The sequence below is a fragment of the Eubalaena glacialis genome, chromosome 18, assembly GCF_028564815.1.
Source record: "Eubalaena glacialis isolate mEubGla1 chromosome 18, mEubGla1.1.hap2.+ XY, whole genome shotgun sequence".
Taxonomy (NCBI): Eukaryota; Metazoa; Chordata; class Mammalia; order Artiodactyla; family Balaenidae; genus Eubalaena; species Eubalaena glacialis.
The window spans coordinates 13,287,376-13,309,113 of record NC_083733.1 but is presented as its reverse complement, the minus strand read 5'-3'; the positions used below and the strand labels follow the sequence as shown (position 1 = coordinate 13,309,113).

Here is a 21,738-nt window from a genome sequence, read left to right as displayed (position 1 = left end):
CCATGCTCCGCAACAAGACAAGCCACTGCAATGAGAAGCCCGCGCACTGCAACAAAGAGTAGCTCCCACTCGCCGCAACTAGAGAAAGCCCGCGCACAGCAACAAAGACCCAATGTAGCCAAAAATAAAAATAAATAAAATTTATTAAAAAAAAAAAAAACAGGAGGAAGTTAAGATTTCCCTCCACTCAAAGGTCACCAATACCAGTGTCAATTATATTTTCCCAGAATGTTATTTTTGCAGCAATGAGCTGCCCTGATGTCCACTTGTTTGCCACCACCTTTGTCTTAAGTCCTTCTTTTATTACCTTGGTGATGGCACAGTCGGCCAGTGGACTTTTTAAGCAAAAATTTCTTAACATGTATTTCACAACCTGTCTTTTCTACTTCACAATAAATAATGTACAGAAAAGATTGCTTATATTTTGTTTTTCACTTTTCCCCCATCCTACTCTCTCCTGCCCCACCAGGCCACTGCACTCCTCTCACCAGGAACCCAAATGTTGCTACTTTCCAAGGGCACTTTCTGGGCACCATCTCACTCCCTCCTATTCACACACTCTTTCCTTGTTTTCTGTGACGCCTTCTGCCCCGATCACATCTTGCTGGCCTCTCTCCTCTGCCCTTCCCTCTGTGTTGACGCCACCCAGGGCTCCCTGAGGCCAGCTTCTCTTCCCCATCCACCACTGTTCAGGGTGATTCCCTTTCCTGCCATGACTGATGGCCTAACCCACAGCACTCCTGAGTCTTAGACCTGCACGTCTAGTGGAAGAAGGGCCACCTTCACTTGGACTCCCACAGGTCAAACTGAGCACATCCAAAAGGTAAAACCATCTTCCCCAATCTCCAACTCTGCTCCACTTCCTGTGTCCCCTAGGAACACCATATGCTAGAATCCTGGGTGTCATCCCACATTCCTCCCTTTCTCTCATCTCCTCTCTCCAGTCAATCATCAAGGCTTAACCAACAACCCTACATCCTAAATCTCCCTCCAATGGATCTACTCTCCATCTCCACTGCCCTGAACTGAGCACAGCCCGCCATCCTCTCTCAGTTTACTGCAGAAGGTTCCCAACTGGGCTTCCCGCCTCTAATCTGCACACCATTCTCCCCACGCCCCACAGCCTTCACACAGAGGCCTGAGCACATCTCTGAAATGAAGATCCTATTTCGTGCCCCTGCTCAGACCCTTCAATGACTATCTGGTGCCCTCAGAAAAAGTCAAATTCCTTAATACGAAGTGCAAGACCCTGCTCACTTCTTATCTCTGATCTCATTTCTCTTCTCTCTCTCCTCTCACACTCTAATCAAACCTAAACTACTTTAATTCCTCACACGTGTCAGGCATGAACTTTCTCTTCCACCTCTGGGATTTGTGCAGACTGTTCCTTCCCACTGGCATAGTTCCTGCCACCCCTCCCACCAAATAAAGATAATCCCCGCAGCTCTCAGCCTGTTTGACATCTTATTTGTTCCCACTCTCCCCCCAACACTCAGTTAGGTAACTGTTCTATATTCCCCCAAACACCCTGCACAAGCCCCAGCTCAGAGCCAGCCACGCTCTGTAACGGTCTGTCTGCCAATCAGGGAAGCAAAACAGCAAGCCGCGTGAGGAGGAAACAGACCTCAGAAGCAGACAGATCTGGGTCTGATAATCTCCCCCACCACTCATTAGCTGTATGACTTTGAGCAAGTTGTTCAATCTCTGTGGTTCGGGCTGCTCGTCTGTTACCTGGGCTAGGAATACCTACCTCACGTGGCTGCTGCAAGACTAACGCAGAAATGCAGGAAGAACATGGCAAGTGGCACCTCAGAAGCACTTGGAAAGTGGGAGCCTTTAGCCCCCTGGGATAATGGAGCTCTCTGAGAGCAGGGACCACTTATAACTTGATCAGGGTTTTCCCAGCAGTCACCGTAGGCACCTTGGAAATACAACCTGACAAATAAATGAGAACAAAGGAGATGGGGAAAAAATTCAGTGATGACTCAGATCTCAAGGCTAGGCCCCCAGATGTGAGGAGATCTCTAAATAACCTGATATAATTTTTTTAAAAAAGGTTATATTCTTATAGGTAGTAATGATGTGCCAGGCACTGCTTTATGCATACAACTAATTTAACCCTCACAAATCTAGAAGGAAGATGTTACAATTTTTATTCTACACTTGAGGAAAAGGAGGCACAGAGACGTGAAGTGACTGATCCAAGATCCTACAATACTGGTGAGTGGCAGAGCCTCAATTCAAAGCCTGCCAGTTCAGCACTAGAGTCTGCCACTGAATCATTACTTCATGCTACCTGTAAGTTAGGATTAGATGATTAAAACAGGGTAGCTGTGAGGGAGGCCAGAACCACAAGGCACTTCCCCTAATAGAAAAAAGGAATTGCAAAGGTAGCATTAAAAACATAACAACAGATGAGTTTCAAGATGGAAGAAATAATACTAAAAGGCCAGGGTGATAAGAACCAAGAAAAGGATCTTTGACCTTGTGCTCGTCATGACCTTCAAGAGTCAGTGCAGTGGTGAGGACAAAAAAAGAAGGATTTACAGTGGATGCAAACAATGAAGGTACAGAAGGCATCACAGTCTATTTCAGTAGGTTTGGCAGCTAAAGCAAAATAAAGCTTGAGAGCAAAGGAGATAAAGCCAGTAGAGAAGAAACGGAAGATGTCAAAGACAACAAAGTAAAACACACACCTGGTTGAAAATAAATTATGTCTTCAATTTCTGCTAAGGAGAAGAGTTTCTGCTAAACAATCTCAATACTGACGCTGGTTATGCTCAGCTCTGCTTATACCAACAAGAGCAAGAGGACAGCTCCAACTCCTGAGCTGCTCCTCTGCATGGTCACAACACCTTGTACAAATTGGCTGCTGGTCACAAGGGAGACTGGGTGAGAAGAGGCGGATTTACACAACATTTCCCACACCTGCCTCCAAATGAGAGCCACCTGGGACACGTGTTTTAAAACACAGACACACACACTCACAGGCTCCCTCTCTGGAGATTCTGATCCTGCGGTCCAGGGTGCTGTATTTTTCAACAAGTGCACCAGGTGATCAGCCAAGTTTGAGAACTTAATACAAATCTCCAGCCCTAGGAACGTGTCCCCTTCAGCCCGGCTACCTCGCCGCCCCGCAGCCCCCGACAACATGCTTACAAGGCACGGGCAAAACGGACGTGAAGATGCCTGAATCAAATCTCGGTGTCATACACATCAGGTCCAAAGGGTCAAACGTTGGGAAGAGAGCTCACTGCCCCGGCCTGGACGTTTCCACCTAACCTCACCGCTGACTCTGCAGCACTTTCACTGGTTAGTTAAGCACAAGCGGACCGCACGTTGCCACGCGGGAAAACAATTCTACCTGCAGAGACGACCCAGCTGGACAAGCCCGACCCACGCTGCGGGGTGGGGGTGGGGGCTGCCTGCCCGAGGCGGGCATCAGGAGCGAGGTTACCCCGGCCGCCCTGGGCATCCCGGCTGGGCTGCGGGCGCCTGGCAGAGCCGGTGCGCTGGCCCCGGGCAGCCGGGCACGGGTCCGCGAGACGCCACCGCCGCAGAGAGGCTGAGGGAGACCGGGCGACGCGCTGTCGGCCCCGGCGGGCGGAGTCCCGGCGCCGGGACGCGCCTTCCGAGGAGCAGGCAGAACCGACGGGAAACGAGGGACGCCGGAAGCCCCCTGACCGAGACCACAGCGGAAAGGGGGGGCGCTGGGGATCCCGGGCCGCCACGGTCCGCGCGGACGGGGACGCCAGAGCGGCCCCGCAGCTTCTCCTTACCTCACGGGCGCCCTCGGGCTCCGCGCTCAGCAACACTCCGGGTGAAGCGGGTCAGCAGCCACAACCGTTGCCGGGGGTCCCGGGGGCCGGAAGGTGGGACAGGGATAGGGAAGGGGGCGGGACAGGAGGGAGGAAAAAGTTCCGGGGAAGCTTGCTACGGCGACCTTCCGCGCTTTACGGTGCCTAGCAAGGGTACGTCGGCGCGTGACCTCCCTCGCGCACGCGCACCGTGACGTTAGGGGGTAGGGCTCCGCCCCTGACACGTGGGGCTTGTTTGGGTCTCACGAGGCCCCGCCCCTAAATAGGGGTCGCCTTCGCCAGGATGGCGGCGAGCTGCAGTCCTTGTGTTAGTGGGCCGCTTTAGGACTCTAGCCTCGGACCCTGCTATTTCTGCAGTTGCAGTCCTGCCGGCCGAGTTGGCGGCAGCCCCGCTGCAGTGTGGGGAGGGCGGGGGTTCTCTCCTCCTTCTATGCGAGTCCCCAGGTTTTGTCCCACGTCGTCCGCTGCCCAAAGACACTCTAGTCCAGGGCGTAAAGAAGATTCTTGGACTGACAGCCACTTTGTTTTTTGGAAGTCGCCCGAGTCTTCTTGGGCGAATCGCTAGCAGAGCAGATCGGAAATCCGGTCTGCTGGCCCGGCCCGGCCCGACCTCGGAGGCAGGATAAGAAGACCTGAGCTCCGGCCCGGATCTTACTCTTTGCACCTTCTCTGCTTGTCTGGACCAGAGAAAGAGGAATCATTCACTACATCCTCTGAGAAGCTCCCCATCACCTTGCTTACTATCACATCGCCCTGTTTTCTTTCCTTTATAGAACTTGTCACTGAAGTAGATCAGTGTTTGTTGATTGCCTTTCCCACTAGTTGCAAGCTCTGCTCTCTGACGACAGAACCTAAATCTCGTGCAGGGCTATGTCCTCAGTACTTAGAATAGTGCTTGGCACAAAGTCCAGTACATATTCTTTGAATGGACAGTGATCTAATGGTACAGCCTCCCCTGCGTGTTGGGCCAACTCGCTAGTTCCCATTCTTTGGATTCAAGCCCATCTCACCACACAAGCCAATTTTGTTTAATGGATGGCCTCTTGTGGCCGGGCATCCTGCTGGGTGACGAGTTTCAGCAGTGCACAAGAAAGAAAGGGCTTCTGCTATTAAGGAGTGGCAGTAAAGTTCCAGGGACCTCTGTGTCACCATGCCAGCCCACAGCCTTACATGCTCTCACTTGCCAGTTAACTCACACAAGACAGCCCGTATGAGGTCTGGTTTCTTGAGAACAGACACTGCCTTTTGCTACTCTGTTACATGAAAGTTCAAGGCATTCTGGGCCTCCATGCTAGCTACATACATTAATATTTTAGCTCTGGGCTTAAAGCTTAGGGTCACCAGCTGCCGCAAAAAAGAAGAGGAAATAGACTAACAGATCTGAGGTATATTCTTGGGGAAGTCTTTCTGATTCCTGGATGTGGCAATTTCGAGGGAAAATAGTCACAAATTTTTTTAAAAATATTTTTAAAAATTTGTTTATTTAGGCTGCATTGGGTCTTCGTTGCTGCACGTGGGCTTTTCTCTAGTTGCGACGAGCAGGGGCTACTCTTCGTTGCAGTGCACGGGCTTCTCATTGCGGTGGCTTCTCTTGTTGCGGAGCACAGGCTCTAGGTGCACAGGTTTCAGTAGTTGTGGCACGCTGGCTCTAGAGCTCAGGCTCAGTAGTTGTGGCACATGGGCTTAGTTGCTCCGCAGCATGTGGGATCTTCCCAGACCAGGGATCAAACCCGTGTCCCCTGTATTGGCAGGCGGGTTCTTAACCACTGTGCCACCAGGGAAGTTCCGTCACAAATATTTTTGATGAGCCATCTCCCAGGCATGTGAATTTGGGAGAAATCTAGTTCTCTATAGGAAATGGTGGACGGAATAGTGATATTTAACCTGTTAATTACATTGTTTTCAAGCAGTAAGTACTGAACAAGCTGTTTAGATTTCTCCCTGCTTCCCTCCCCCATTGCCATTTCTGGCCTCCACTTAAAAATGCTAAGTCCTAAGGCTCCTTTCATTGTCAATTTTGTCTTGTGCTTTGTAGGCTCTCATAACAACTGATGCACTATTTTTCAAGAGGATTGAGTGTTTTTATGATCTTGACTTCTCTTTTTCTATTAAAGACCAGAGTTATTTCTTGTGTGATTCTTGAATCCTCTGAGAAGAGTGTATGCAGCCCTTGCAGAATTACACATTTCTTCATGGGCCATGTCTCTCCTGATATTTAGGTGCATCTATTTTATCCTTTGCAAACCTTCTGCCTTCTCATTTTTCATTCTCTCAAGGACAGGAATTACAAGAGGTGGGGAGGATACTTTTAGCGCCTGTTTCAGAAGATCAATGCCAGGATTTGCTTTGCACACCAAGAACTGAAGCTTGGGGGACCTCTTTCTTCCAAGCTATATTCTAGTGCCTCATACTGCAGAGTGTCACATGGTGGGTGGAGATATGAAGGAGGAAGAAAAAGTACCTTCATTTCTGTCTGAAGGTAACCATTCACTCTACACAGCTTCTCTTTTCCCAGAACAAGAGGGTGTGGGGTCAAAAGTGCAGCTCGTTTCAGTGAAGGGTTTTCTAACAGCACAGCTAACGCTCTACTCTCTGGTCAACTCTTGGGATGTATGATAAACGCCACTGTAATTATTGTAAAAGCTACAACTCATTCTTTGCATTTGTAAATGTCCAGCTCAGCTCAGCCTTTTCTGTCCCTGTGTTGCATCAGCATGTGGTCCTGAGGGCGTTTGAGGCACTTTATTATTATTATAATTTTTTTTTTTTTTTTGGCTGTGCCTCGCGTTTTCGCAGGATCTTAGTTCCCCACCAGGGATTGAACCCAGGCCCTCAGCAGTGGAAGCCGGAGTCCTAACCTCTGGACCACCAGGGAATTCCCTGAGGCACTTTAGTAACTGGGATCTTTCTCACGAGCCCTGGTGATGACAGGCACACAGGGTGACCGAGCATTTCTGCCCTCTGCAAATGTGGTATTAACATTGTGCACAGTTTCTATCAAGCTGGATTTCAATGAAGATTTTCTTTTCATGTCACTAGGTTTGTAAATGAATGAACAGACGTTTCACTACTCTTGCCATGTCTGCTTGAGAAATGTTTTATATCTGTAGCTACCAGGCATATGTATTTACCATCTCTAAGGATAAACATTGCACATAAAACGGTTGTCCTGTTACCAAAGTGCTGATCTGAAATCCAGTCTGCTAGCCTGGCCCAACCTCGGAGGCAGGATAAGAAGACCTGAGCTCTGGGCTGGATCTTACTCTTTGCACCTTCCCTGCTAGTCTGAACCAGAGGAAGAGGAATCATTCACTCTGTCCTCTCAGAAGCTCCCCATCCACTCCATCACCCCACTTACTATCACATCACCCTGTTTTCTTTCCTTTATAGAACCTGTCACTAAATTAGATCAGTGTTGACTGCCTTTCCCACTAGTTGCAAGCTTTGCCCTCTGACAACAGAACCTAAATCTCATGCACGACTATGTTCTCAGCACTTGGAACTGTGTTTGGCACATTGTCCAGTAAATCTGTCTTTGAATGGATAACAATCGAATGGGCACAGGTTATGCTTCATTTGGGGCCACACTCACCAGTTCCCATTCTTTGGATTCAAGCCCATCTCACCACACAAGCCAATTTTGTTTAATGGATGGCCTCTTGTGGCCGGGCATTGTGTTAGACGATGGGATAAACATTGCACATAAAACCATTGTCCTGTTACCGAAGTGTAAAAGAGAATTTGAGGACTGACATAACGAAGACACAAACATTTACAAATGTTACTCTCCATGCAGTAGGGGCATGGCTGGGGGAGAAACCCCATTCCTCCCCCTGAAGTTACTATCGCTGTCGCTGGACTTGACATCCAGCCTTACACTGGCTCCATGGTAAGAACCTGGCACGGGTCATATCCCCCATGTACCTGTGAGCCCATATCTGTGTGGAAACCAGGGCTGTGCCTATTCTTGTTCACACCTGTGGAGAAAAAAGCTTACTGTCTGAGAGAAGCAGCCAGTGTGCTCACCACACCAACCTCCACCCACAAATCACGGTGCAGTTTTGCAGTAAAACACCTGCTATGGACTCAGTGCTGTGCAGGGTGCAGGGCGCTATTTCACAGAGTCCTTGTAAGACAGAGTAATATTATAAGTGGCTCCTGTGCCCTAACTGCCTTACCTTGTTGAAACTTCACCAAAACTGTGTGAATTAGAGCAGAGTATCCCTGCTTGACCTGTGAGGAAAGTGAGGCCTAGAGAAGCACGTTCTCAATTTGCAGATAATAAAAACCAGGCCTCACATCTAAGTCTTTATGAAGTAGTGAACTATTCAAGTCAGTGCTAAGAAATGTGGTAGAGACAGTGGTGGTGCATTAGAATCACTTGGGGAATCTAAACCCACATCCTCCACATGAACTGGAATCAGCAAGGCTGAGAGACATGTCTGTTCTTCTAAAGAGCTTTCCAGGAACTCCTCTTGTATCTGGAATCCCCTGGGTGCCAACTCTTGAAAAGTCTGGGAGGAGAAGTGGTAGTTGTGTAAAGCTTTGTGGATGAGGCAGAACTTGAGCTGGTTCTTAATCAAGAACCTCTGTTTGCCAATCTGTAAAATGGGGCTAATGCTGGAGTGGCCTCAGATCAGCGTGATTCAGTCACTCTCTTTGTTCATATAAACCAGCAGTAGATGGTGCTGCGGCCTATGAAATGCTGTGTCCTTGGTTCACACAGCCCCTCATATGGAGGGCACCACGTGGAGATTAGTTAGAAACCCAAGTCAGACTAATAAAATCTCCCCCAAGGGGTGATAACCCAGCGTGGTCCCTGTGACACAGGAGCCACTGAGGAGCAGCTCCTTTGGTGCAGCCTCCCAAAGAGAGGTGTGTGCCCATCGCTCGGCTGTCCTTCCCATGAGATGCTCTGTAGAGTTAGGGACCCTCAGACACTTGGATCTGGGGCATCATCTGACTGGAGCCTCTCAGAGTCCGGGCTGAAAGGGTTGTTGTGGTGGTTGGTTAAGAGCACAACTTTGGAGCTGGCCAGCACTGCCTCTTCCTTAGTGTATGACCCTGGGAGGTGGTTACCTTTCTTGGGCCTCTGTAGTAATCACCAATAGAGACTATATATAAAGAGAAAGAACCAATAGGATGTATATATATAGAGAGGGAGAGATTTATGTCGAAGTGACTCACCGCGGGATTGTGGGGCTGGCAGGTCTGAAATGCACAGGGCAGGCGGACAGGCTGGAGACCCAGGGAACAGCTGATGTTGGGGGTCTCGAGTTCCTAGGCAGTGTGGAGGCCCAATTCCTTCTTCCTCCACAGGATCTCTGTCTTTTCTCTTAAGACCTTCAACTGAACGGATGAGGCCCACCACATTATGGAGGGTAATCTGCTTTCCTGAAAGCCTACTGATTTTACTGTTATTCACATCCAGAAAATACCTTTACAACAATATCTAGACTGGTGCTTGACCAAACATCTGGTCGCCATATCCTAGCCAGGTTGATACATAAAATTAATCATCACAGCCTCCGATTACTTGCTTGTAAAACGGGCAATGATACCTTTTTGTTTTTGTTTTTGCAGACTCAAATAATGCGTATAAAATACTTGGCCCAAAATTTGTGAAAGTTTTTGCACAACAGCTACTTTTATTATTATTCTTGCAAAGTGAGCTGCACGGCCTGGCACCTGAGGCTCCAGACTGTGGGGGGTGGGGGTGATGAGCCAAACTGAATGACCACGGAGGCTGGTGACGCGCAGCTGAAGAGCAGAGACCTGTGCCCAGGCCTGTGAGCCTGACGCTTGTGGCGGGAGCTGGGCGGGAGTCCCCAGGTGCCCCTGGGCCTGATGCTTTGCACTCATCATGACTTGTTTACAAGCTACTTGGGCTTGGTGGAGACTCACTCACTCAGGAGGCAGCCTGGGAATCCAGTGGGCTTGTCTGAGCTGAGTGAGCTCTTTCCAGGCCCAGGGATGCCTGTGTGTGGATGACCTGTGAGCAGCTCTACCCCGGCCTCCGGTGATCTTGGCTGACTTGGCCTCTGTGCTTTCCAGCTTTTTCGGGGGCCTGCGTGGTGCTCGTTGTTCACACCTCATGTTGGTCACTTCTCAGAATCTTCTTTTCCCTTCAAAAGCATAATTGAACCATTTCACGGCTGCTCCTGTGAACCCGCTGGGACACTTGCAGAGTTATGTTAATGGTGTTTAACTGAGCAAAACCTGTTTTGCCTCCACTTTGAAGACGCCTGCCTTCACCAGATAACTGGGTGCCCCACCCTGAGAAGCTCCTACGTCAGAATTAGAGGGGGATTCTTTCCTTAGCTGTTTCCGGCGTCTCTTACCAGGAATGGCTGAATGACTATACCCTACCTTCTGAGGAAGAATCAGACACACCCGGAACTCTCTCCCTCCCTCACTCCACCCGCTCACCAACCAACGCCCAGCAGATTCTCGAGTTGGCTCTTCATCCTATGAACCCCAGGACATCTGCCCGCCGGCCGATTTCTGCTCAGTGATTTGTTCTTCTGTTAGGAGACTTGACATGTGTTTTCTTTCCTCAAGTTGCAACTAGAGTTGAGTGAAACACACTGAATAAAAAAAAGGATGGCTGAATACTCTCTAGGAAGCAGCTAATAAGAGAGGTCCAACCATTTTGACATCTTGATTGTGCAACTAGGAGACAATTATTGATGGAGGCTCTTTGAAGTTCAAACCAACATTGGGATCCACCTACAAACTATTTTTACAGTTTTCCTTTTTCTCCACGGCAGAGTGAGAGCTATAGAAGATTCGCCACTGTTAGCCATCAGTCGCCCCCTTCCCAGCACTCTCTTCGCTGCTTAGAGGAGCACCTAGAGGGGCCCCTCACGTCAGGCTGCTTCTGGATGGGATTTACCACTTTCCCTTAAAGGAACAGCAACTGAGGCAGTGGTTCCTATTAGATAACTGAGCTGCTGTAAATATGTTTTGAAAATTCGGTGCCAAAAACTTGCACATGAATGTTCATAGCAGCATTATTCAGAATAGCCAAAAAGTGGAAACAACCTAGATGCCCATCAACAGATGAGTGGATAAATAAAATAGAGTATATCCATACACTGGAATATTATCCAACAATAAAAAGGAATGAAGTGTGGGTACAGCTGCAGCATGAATGAACTTTGAAAACATTAAGCTAAGTGACAGAAGGCAGACATAAAGGCCACATATTATATGATTCCATTTATAGACAATGGCCAGAATAGGCAAATCTATAAAGACAGAAAGTAGATTTATGGCTGCAACAGGCTGGGATGGGAAGCTGGGGAGAAACAGGGGTGACTGCTGACAGGTATGGGGTTTCTTTTTGGGGTGATGTAAATGTTCTAAAATTTACTGTGGCGATAGTTACACAACACTGTGAATGTACTAAATACCATCGACTTCTACACCTAAAATGGGTTAATTGAATGGTATGTGAGTTAAATCTCAATAAAGCTGTTTTAAAAGAACATTGGATGCCAGTCTCTGCCCCCAGGGGAGCCGGTGAATTGTGTTCTGTGGATATCAGGTGTGGTCTTTTGCGGGGCAGGTGCCCAGGATATGTCTGCAGAGCCTGCGACCATGGGACTCTGTGAGAGCTGCAGGACTTTGTTACTGGATGGCCTTTGGTTCCCTGATTTTTTTGACATGAATCCAGTGCTCTGCCCCTCAATCTATCTTTTCCTCTCCAGCAGGGACATTCATAAGTGCTCAAAGGCAATGATTTTGTTTTGTTTGTTGTTTGTCCTCTAACTCCCTGCGAAGGGCCAGTGCTCAGGAAGCTCTTTAGGGAGAAGGGCATCGGTGGGCACTCAGGAGGCCTGGAGAGCCCGTGCCACGGCTGACTCGACATGTGTCAGCGCCCCCTCCCCACCCACGTTCCTCAAGTGCAAAATGATGGGGCCAGGCCCCGTGACACCGGCCCTCCCCTGCCCCACAGCTGTGTACTTTTCTAGACTTTCGTTGCTCCCTGTAACATTTGGGCTGAATTTCTATTGGGCCAGAAGGAGGAAGACTGTGGCATAGCCACAGTCAGGAAACAGCTCTGACAGCAGCCACTGGTCACGTATGGAATGTCTGCATAGTAATTAATGAGGGGCATCGAGAAGTGGGGATTTAAGGACTTGCCTCGAAACTGTTTCATTATTTTGGCAGAAGGAGTTGATGGGAATTATGGAGGTGCCAAAGCCCTCCCAAACTGCCCCCCACCCCGTGGGAATGGGACTGCTCCCCACTTGAGACCATGAGTTAGCAGAACTGGGAGTGAGGGGTTTGCGCCTCTGAAGGAAGCTGCTCAGTCCTAGACACAGCTGCCATCCAAGGCGTGGGGACCTGCCCGCTGGAACAAATGTGGGAGGGTCAGGAGGCCCCGACACCCAGCCAGATTTCCAGAGGAGACACCCCGTCTTCAGGAGTCTAAGGAGGCATGGGGATGGACCAGCTTCTCACTAGGAAGCTGATTTCAGGAAGCTACTCCCATCCATTAGGCCGCCTGACCACCCCATGGTGCTTACCCAGAAACCAGAGAGCAAGCGCAGGGAAAGGCCCCGGGCACTGGAGTCAGGCAGACCTGGGTTCTAATCCCGGCTCCGGCTCTGGCTGGCTGCTTGATCCTGGGCAAGTTATTCCACTCTGAGACTCAGTTTCTCCATCTATAAAATAGGGCAAAAATAGTTATCTGGAACATAGTATATTTTAAATTTTATTTGTTAATAATCTGAATTTATCAATTTTATTCATTTATTAAAATTTATATTTAATTTTACAACAACATAGATAATATAAACATTTTAAAGCTCCAAAAGATATACATTGAAAAATCTTCCCCCATCCTTGTTCTCCTTCCTCAGTAACTATTACCTGCTGCATCACAGAGTAAATGTTATTAGTGTTAAAAGCTACCATTTATCAGGGGCTCACTTTGTGTCAGGACAGTGCATTGTAACGTCACTGCATTCACCCCGGTTTGGCAGACAGCATTACCCCTGTTCTGGGTGCAGGAAAGTAGGCTCAGAAGGAGGGAATATTTTGCCTGGAAATATAAGACCTGTAAGGAGAGAAGCCAGGATTTAAAAACGCAAGTGAGGGACTTCCCTCGTGGTTCAGTGGTTAAGAATCCGCCTGCCAATGCAGGGGCCATGGGTTCGAGACCTGGTCCAGGAAGATCCCACATGCTGAGGAGCAACTAAGCCTGTGCACCACAACTACTGAGCCTGTGCTCTAGAGCCCGTGAGCCACAACTACTGAGCCCATGTGCCACAACTACTGAGCCCATGTGCCACAACTACTGAAGCCCACACACTGCAACAGAGTAGCCCCCACTCGCCGCAACTAAAGAAAGCCTGCACGCAGCAACAAAGACCCAACACAGACAAAAATAAATAAATAAATAAATTTATAAAAAAGAAAAAAAAAAAAACGCAAGTGATTTCATGTTTGTAAATCTCCTAGGACAACGGATGTTAGCTCTTCCCACCCAGACACCTGACACCTTTCCATCAGGGGCTGGGCAGACGAGCTCCCTGAGAGAGAATGAGAGAAGGTGTTTTTACATCCATACAGGCATCAGACAACACCATAGTGAAAATAACAGTAGCGGCGCCAGGCCAAGTCTAAGTTCTTTACATGCATCATCTCATTGAAGCCTCATCACCACCCTCTGCGGTAGGTGCTACTGTTTTCATTTTCTAGAAGGTAAAATCGAGGCTCAGAGAGGTTAAAGAATTTGGTCAATTTCTTACAGCTTCGAAAAGAAGGAGCAGAGACAGGATTCAAATCCAGGCAGCCCAACAGGAGAGCCTAAGCTCTTCAACACTCTACTCTGCCCCCTGGGGAGGTGGCTAAGAGAAGGCAAAGGGTCAGAGGGAGCTGATGTAACAGACGAGAGAATGTGGTAGGACTGGAGGAGGGAGTCGCCAGGGGGAGGGGGCAGGACAGTCAGGAGCAAGGTTTTGGGGCTGGCACTCCAGAAATGAAAGAAACCGATGTCTGTCTTCTAGGAACTGAGGGTTTATTGAGAAGACAAATATAAACCACATGTGGAGGAAAAGAACTAGGTCAGTAGTAATGACACATCACAGCTATCAGACTCACTGTTTCAGTTAGCCACCGCTGCATAAGCCACCCCAAACAGAGAGGCTTATGACACCCATCATCTACTTTGCCCACGAATCTGCAGCTGGGGCAGGGCTTGGTGGGATCAGCTTGTTTCTGCCCCATGTGGCACCAGCAGGGGTGGCTGGAAGGCTGGAAGCTGGGATCATCTGAGGGTTTGCTCACTTGCAAGCTGAGGCTGGTCTTCAGCAGCACACCTACATGTGGGCTTCTCCCTGCCGATGCTCGGCTTCTTCCCAGCTTGGTGACCCCAGGTAACATCATTAGTCATTGGGGAATGCAAATTAAAACCACAATGAGATACCACTACACACCTAGTAGAATGTCTAAAATAAAAATGACCTGCCATACCCAGGGTTGTCAAGGGTGCTCTCATACAACCGCTTTGGAAAATCCTTGGCAGTTTCTTTGGAAGTTAAACATACACTTACCATATGACCCAGCCACGCAATTCCAAGCTATTTACCTGATAGCAATGAAAGCAGATGTCCGTACAAAGATTTACACATGAATGTTCATAGCAGCTTTATTTGAAGTAAACAAAAATGAGAAACAACCCAAATGTCCATCAACAGGCGAATGGATAAGTAAATTATGGTATACCTATACAGAGAAATACAATTCAGCAATAAAAATGAACTCACTATCGGACTTCCCTGGTGGCGTGGTGGTTAAGAATCCACCTCCCAGTGCAGGGGACACGGGTTAGATCCCTGGTCCAGGAAGATCCCACATGCCACAGAGCAACTAAGCCCGTGTGCCACAACTACTGAGCCTGCCCTCTAGAGCCCGCAAGCCACAACTACTGAGCCCATGTGCCACAACTACTGAAGCCCGTGTGCCTAGAGTCGCAACAAGAGAAGCCACCACAATGAGAAGCCCGCACACCGCAAGGAAGAGTAGCCCCCACTCGCTGCAGCTAGAGAAAGCCCGTGCGCAGCAACGAAGACCCAATGCAGCCAAAAAAAATTTTTTTTTAATTAAAAAAAATTTTTGAATTAAAAAAAAATGAATTCACTGTTGATCCATGCAACAACATGGCTGGCTCTCAAAATTATTATGCTGAGTGGAAGAAGCCAGAAAAAAAAAGTGTATGCACAGTAATATTCAATTTATATAAAGTCTAGAAAATGCAATTAACCTGTAGTGACAAGAAAGCACACCAGTGGTTGCATGGAGATGCTAGGGGTGGGGTAGAGGGAGGGATGACAAAGGGGCATGAGAAAACTTAGGGTTGATGGATATGCTCAGTACCTTGATAGCGGTGATGGTTTCACAGGTGTATACATGTTAAATTGTACCAAATTGTACACTTTAGATATGTGTGGTTTACTGTGGGCCAATTTTAAAAATAAAAAATATTAGGTTGTTAAAAGAAAGAAGGGCATGTGCAGCTCATGCAGCTCAATATCAAAAAACAAACAACCCAATCAAAAAATGGGTGGAAGATCTAAATAGACATTTCTCCAAAGAAGACATACAGATGGCCGAAAAGCACATGAAAAGATGCTCAGCATCACTAATTACTAGAGAACTGCAAATCAAAACTACAATGAGGTATCACCTCACGCCGGTCAGAATGGCCATCATCAAAAAATCTACAAACAATAAATGCTGGAGAGGGTGTGGAGAAAAGGGAACCCTCCTATATTGCTGGTGGGAATGTAAATTGGTACAGTCACTACGGAGAACAGTATGGAGGTTCCTAAAAAAACTAAAAATAGAGCTACGATACGACCCAGCAATCCCACTCCTAGGCATATACCCAGAGAAAACTATAATTTGAAAAGATAAATGCCCTCAGTGTTCATTGCAGCACTATTTACAATAGCCAAGACATGGAAACAACCTAAATGTCCAACGACAGAGGAATGGATAAAGAAGATGTGGTACATATATACAATGGCATATTACTCAGCCACAAAAAAGAACAAAATAATGCCATTTGCTGCAACATGGATAGACCTAGAGATTTTCATACTGAGAGAAGTAAGTCAGACACAGAAAGACAAATATCATATGATATTGCTTATGTGTGGAATCTAAAAAAAAGGGTGCAAATGAACTTATTTTCAAAACAGAAATAGAGTCACAGATGTAGAAAACAAACTTATGGCTACCAGGGGTTAAGGGGGGAGGGATAAATTGGGAGATTGGGATTGACATACACACACCACTATACATAAAACAGATAACTAATAAGGACCTACTGTATAGCACAGGGAACTCTACTCAATACTCTGTAATGGCCTATATGGGAAAAGAATCTAAAAAAAGAGTGGATGTATGTATAACTGATTCACTTTGCTGTACACCTGAAACTAACACAACATTGTAAATCAAGTATACTCCAATAAAAATTTAAAAAAAAAGAAAAAAAAAAAGAAAGAAGGGCACGTGGGAGGTGATAGGCTGTGGTGGCCATCTTGGAAAACACAAACCTACCTCATTCACCAAGTATTTCCAACAGGCAAGGCACTGTCCTTGAGCCCTCCCAACAACCCAACCCAAGGGGGAGATGAGGTGGCCAATTATCTTCTATGATGATGATGACGATGATGGTGATGATGATCTTGACTGTTATCACAGAACCATGAGGTCTTGGTCCCTGGGAGGGAAGGGTGCCTCAGGTCTCTGATGACCGAACCTTGGGGCTTTTACCACTGAGCTGTAAGAGAAACTGCTGCCCACTTCTTGGGACCCATCAGGAAGCAGAGGCGCCCTTTAGAGAGCGACACGGAGAGGCAGTGAGGAGGAGGCTCTGTGGGCAGAGGCTGGGGCATGGCTGCTGAACTGAGAGGCACCTGTGTCTGTCCCCCACCCTCCATACCTAGGGAGGAAGCAGATACCAAGCCCCCGACAAGGAGGGCTCAGTTCGAGAAGCGCTGCGCCTTCTGTCCCGGGGCAGATATGGAGATGGTAACCCAAGGAAAGCTTCTGAGAGGAGCCACAGTCTCCCAGCTTGGCTGGACCCTGGGGCTTTGGCTGCTCTTCTCTGTCTCAGGCGAGGTCCTTGTTTCCCAGCCCCCCACCCCCAGATCCTTAGCCTCTTTCTCCTTTTTAATGGGGGGGTGGGTGGGTTGCCCAACAGACAAATCCTGGTTTAGGAGCCCATAAAGAAGGGGCCTCCTAGGTTGGGGAGGGTATCAGAGGCCATGGGCTGGAGGGCAGCATCCTGGTGCAGAACCCTGTGGGCCCCTCACTGCCACCCCCCATGAAGAACACAGGCCTGAGGGATGGGAGGGCAGGGGGCAGGGGAGAGGTTCCTAGGGCTGCACCTGGACGGACGGGCTGGGGGAGGCTTGGAAGGGCAGTTGAAGGGTGGAGGAACAGCACCAGGCACAGAGAGGCAGTACTCTGGGGGGGCAGTGGGGGATACCTTGTTGCAATGCTGTCCACTGAAGCTTAACAGAAATAGCAGGAGTGGGCCACACTGATTAGACAGCCACCTCGCGCTAGACGTTCTCTCCTTTACCCTTTCTGACAAGTCTGTGATGTAGGTTCTACACCCCCCACTGCATAGGTGACACGGGGTTATCCACAGTCACACAGCAAGCAGGTCAGGGAGCCGACCTGGGGAGGGGGCGGCGGTCAGCAGGCACGGGAGCCACTGCAGGTCTGGGTGGGTGGGCCTGGCGAAGGTGGTGGAGTTCTGGTGGAGGATGGGCTGGAGCAGGGGAGAGGGGTCAGCGGGAGCAGCCGGGAGGCTGGGCGCCACCCAGGCGGCAGGCAAAGCAGACCTGGGCTCCGCAGGCTTTGGTGGAGGGAGGCTGGGTGGGAGAGGAACCTGCAGGACCAGAGACAGAGGGTGCGTGCTGGTGGAGCCCGGCTGCGAAGGGGCAGGGGGCGGGGTCTGTTCCTCGTTCTCCTTCGGGAACTGAGACCGGGGGAAACTGAGCCGCCCTCAGCAAAGACGGACCCTGGCCCTGATGGGAGAGAGGGTGAGGGAGAGAGAGGCCAAGGACTAAGACGGAGGGCCCTGGAGGGGTGACGGAAGGGGGTAGGGAGAGGATGGTGGGGAGGACTGTCGAGGTTCTGAGCCGGCAGCATCAGTGGTGAGCGTGGCTGGAAGGCCGGGAGAGATGAAGGTGAGAGGTCCTTAGGTTCTGGGCCTTGGTGTTTGTGTGTGGTGCGAAAGGGGCTTGTTCTTCTCAAAATGAGAAACTTGAACATTTTTGTCTGATTAAAGCATGAAAAATACAATTAAACAGGAGGAGAAATATTAAAAGTTAAAAGACCTCCCATAATCGTAAACCCACACTCTGCTACTATTGGTTTCAAATATTTCCTTCTGATTTTGGAATATGAACAAAAACAGATAAAATACGTATGTATGAGGATTCCAGTGGTTTCACATCTTTGCCAAAACGAAACATTGTCTTTTCATTTTAGCCATTCAGGTGTGTGTGCAGCTGATCTCACTGTAGTCTGCATTTCAGTTTCCATGATATATATGATTCTTTTCCATTATAGGTTATTACAAGATATTGAGTATACTCCCCTGTGCTATACAATAGGTTCTTGTTGGTTATCTATTCTATATAGTGTGTATATTTTAACCCCAAACTCCTAATTTACCCCCACACCAAAGCATTTGACTTAATAGTCTAATACATTACTTTGATCACTTCTCCAGTAAGGCTAGAACTTTAGAGCACTTCAACTTCACTTGCCTCCTACCAACGTTTGTGTGTTTTTTTTTTTAAAGACATTTTAAGTCAACATATATTTTAAAGACATTTCTATTGTTTTGTACAATATTTATATATTTTTTAATTTAAAAAAATTTTAATTTATTTTTAATTTTAAATTTCACTAAAATTAATATATATTATTTAAATTTTTGCTTATATTTAAGCACATATTTACCTTTTCTAGTGCTCCTCCTTCATGCATTTCCATATTTCCATCTAGGATCATTTTCTTTTGCTTGAAGATTTTCCTTTAGGATTCCTTTTGTGCAAGTCTCATAGTGACAAATTCTCTAAGCTTTTATCTGAGAACATCTTTATTTTAAAGGTTATTTTCATTAGGTAAAAAAAATTCTACATTGGCAGTTTTTTTTCATCACCCCAAGACTTTAAATGTCTTTTCACTGTCTTCTGACTTCCATCATTTCTGATTCGAAGTCAACCATCAGTCTTAGTGTAACACAATACAATGGTCAAAAAAAGTTTTTTTTCATGTTTAAGGCTTCTTTATTGGTTGCATCAAATTATTACAAAGTAAGAACTGCTGTTGGCCCCCTGGTCTCAGTAGTGGAGAGGCAGCCTTAAAAACCTAGTGACCCAATTCTCCAAAAAGGTTACCTCAGATGTGTGTTAGGTAACAAAACATTTTTTTTCTGGTCCAGATCACACACTGCATTTAGTTATTATGTCCCTCTTCAGCCACCTTTAATCTGGAACAATTCCTTAGTCGTTATCTTTCATGATTGAGTGCAGGGCAGTTATTTTGTAGAATGTTGCTCAGTTTGGGTTTGTCCAATGTTTCGTTATGATTGGATTCAGGCTCTGCTCTTTTCACAGGGAGACGACAGAAAGGACATTGTGTCCTCAGTACATTATATCAGGAGGCACGTGATGTCTGTTCATTCTGTTCCTCTTGATGTTAACGTGGATCACCTGGTATAGCTGTGTCTTCTCCACTGTAAATTACTTTTTTTCTCTCTGTAGTTAACAAGTAATTTGAGAAGACACTGCTGTGCTGCGGGTTGTTGTTTTGAGCAAGGGAGGTGGGAACCCAGGACCAAGGTCAAGAGCTCCCAAGGGAGGCCTGTCCAGGGTCTGCAGGCTCTGGGGTCAGGTCAGCAGCTTCTGCCCAGAGCTGGATGAGGGCTGGAGTTTTAGTTTGGTCACACAGGTCCCAAAGCCAATCTGGCTAGTCAGAGAAAAAGCATATGGCAGGGGCAGACACTCTCGTTTTGCTGCTAATCAGCTATATGTGAAAACAAGTCCCTCCCCGCCTCTGCACCTCACTTTTTCGTTCTTTTTTTAAATTTATTTTTGGCTGCGTTGGGTCTTCATTGCTGCGCACAGGCTTTCTCTAGTTGCGGCGAGCTGGGGCTACTCTTTGTTGTGGTGCGCGGGCTTCTCTCACTGCGGTGGCTTCTCTTGTTGCGGAGCATGGGCTCTTGGAGCACGGGCTTCACTGGTTGCAGCACATGGGCTCAGCAGTTGCAGCACATGGGCTCAGTAGTTGTGGCTCACGGGCTGTAGGGCACAGGCTCAGTAGTTGTGGTGCACGGGCTTAGTTGCTCCGCGGCATGTGGGATCTTCCTGGACCAGGGCTCGAACCCGTAGTTCCCTGCATTGGCAGGCGGATTCTTAACCACTGCACCATCAGGGAAGTCCCTGCACCTCACTTTTTCATCTAAGTGAGAGACTTGGACAGTTAAGCTTCTCCCCTTTTTGCCTAAAACTCTTTTGTTCTTAGTCCCTTTGGAAAACAGGGGCCAAACGCCTCTGAGGATTGAAGTTGGCCAAGGATCTTTTACCAGAAAAATCACACACAAAATTTGGGAGTGGGGCAATTCATTCAGAGACTAAGGTGTCAGCCGGGCAACACGTAACCCATTCACTGCTGTGGTGTCCCCTCAGGGGGCTGAGGGCAGCTTGGCTGGGGAGCCACTTCTCCCGTGTAGAGATTCAGGTGACGAGGAGCCTGAACCCACAGCTCATGTCCTACACTTACACCAAAGCAGGGTAGCCTCTCCAGGGCACACATTCAGGGCTGACGGCTGCCCTGAGCCTCCTAGATAAAGGAATATTCACATTGGGACTCAAAAATGCCCCTCAACCCCTCCCTCCTTTCTTCTTCTACTCTTCACCTTCTCCCATGTCCACTGTACACCTAGGCCTACTATCTCCTAAGTGACAGTTGCTGAAAATGGATTTGAGGAGTTCTGAGAAGAAACCCTGGGTTCCAGGTTACCCCTCCTTTCTCACTGAACATCCCATTTCATTACTTGAATATTAGTACAGCCATTACTACTTAAAGAAATCGTTGCTACCATGCAATTCCTTAAGCTGTTACTTTTTAACAGCCGGATGCAAATCGGCTTTGCTGAGAGTAGAGGAGGTAGAAGACAAGGTTCGGGAAGGGTGTCATGAGGTCACTGACCTCAGGGCTGGGTTGTTGGAAGGGGGAGGCAAGCACTGACTAAACGCGGACACAGCAGGGCCCAGAAAATAAATGTGGCCTAGTTCTGGGCCTGAATGGGAAGGCGGCCATCAGAGACCAGGTGCCATGCATGTGTCACATCTGTAAGGAGAAGTCCAGGTATGTGTTCCCCCCAGGAAGGAGCCTCATGACATGGCTTAAACACATCAGTAGAATGAACAATTCTGGACACATGAGATTGAGAGTCAGAAAACCCCAGATCTGGCTTCCAGCTCTCCTGTAAAGGCCTATGGTCCTACTCTGTTTGACCTAATTAGCCAAGAACACGGACATTCTAACAGTAAGTTTCTGAGCATCAGTGGCAAGTTTACAGTCAGTGCTCACAGCTCCGGAGACTTCTTCCAGCAGAGCATGTGGTTGGAGGAGAGTCCTCCCAGTCACCACAGAGAAAATTTAACAAGTAAAAACCTGCAAACTCTTTATTAAATTCTCCCATTTCATCTGTACAGAAAAAAATGCACATTATGTTCAGAATCTCAGTAACATCTCAAAATTACACAGCATGAACATGTAAAAACAAGAAACTGCCAGGATTTTATACATAGAAAGGAAAACCATTTACAAAAGAGGCTTGTTAGTTTTACTTTTCTTTTTTTCCTTCTTA

The 21,738-nt window shown here is 47.8% G+C and overlaps 1 protein-coding gene across 6 annotated transcripts in view; it reads right to left on the bottom strand.

The window, feature by feature from the left end:
• The window catches only part of PDPR (pyruvate dehydrogenase phosphatase regulatory subunit), a 38,896-nt gene extending 34,926 nt beyond the window's left edge, over window positions 1-3,970 (bottom strand). For 2 of the 6 annotated variants that reach the window (XM_061172322.1, XM_061172326.1), the window contains exon 1: window positions 3,160-3,330. The gene's annotated coding sequence lies outside the window, so the exon portion shown is untranslated. Of the gene's footprint in view, window positions 1-1,750; window positions 1,771-2,696; window positions 2,721-3,159; window positions 3,331-3,364; window positions 3,410-3,779 lie in introns of those variants that run through there. The other 4 variants (XM_061172321.1, XM_061172323.1, XM_061172324.1 and 1 more) reach the window with 4 other exon arrangements.
• Window positions 3,971-21,738: the final 17,768 nt, after the last annotated feature.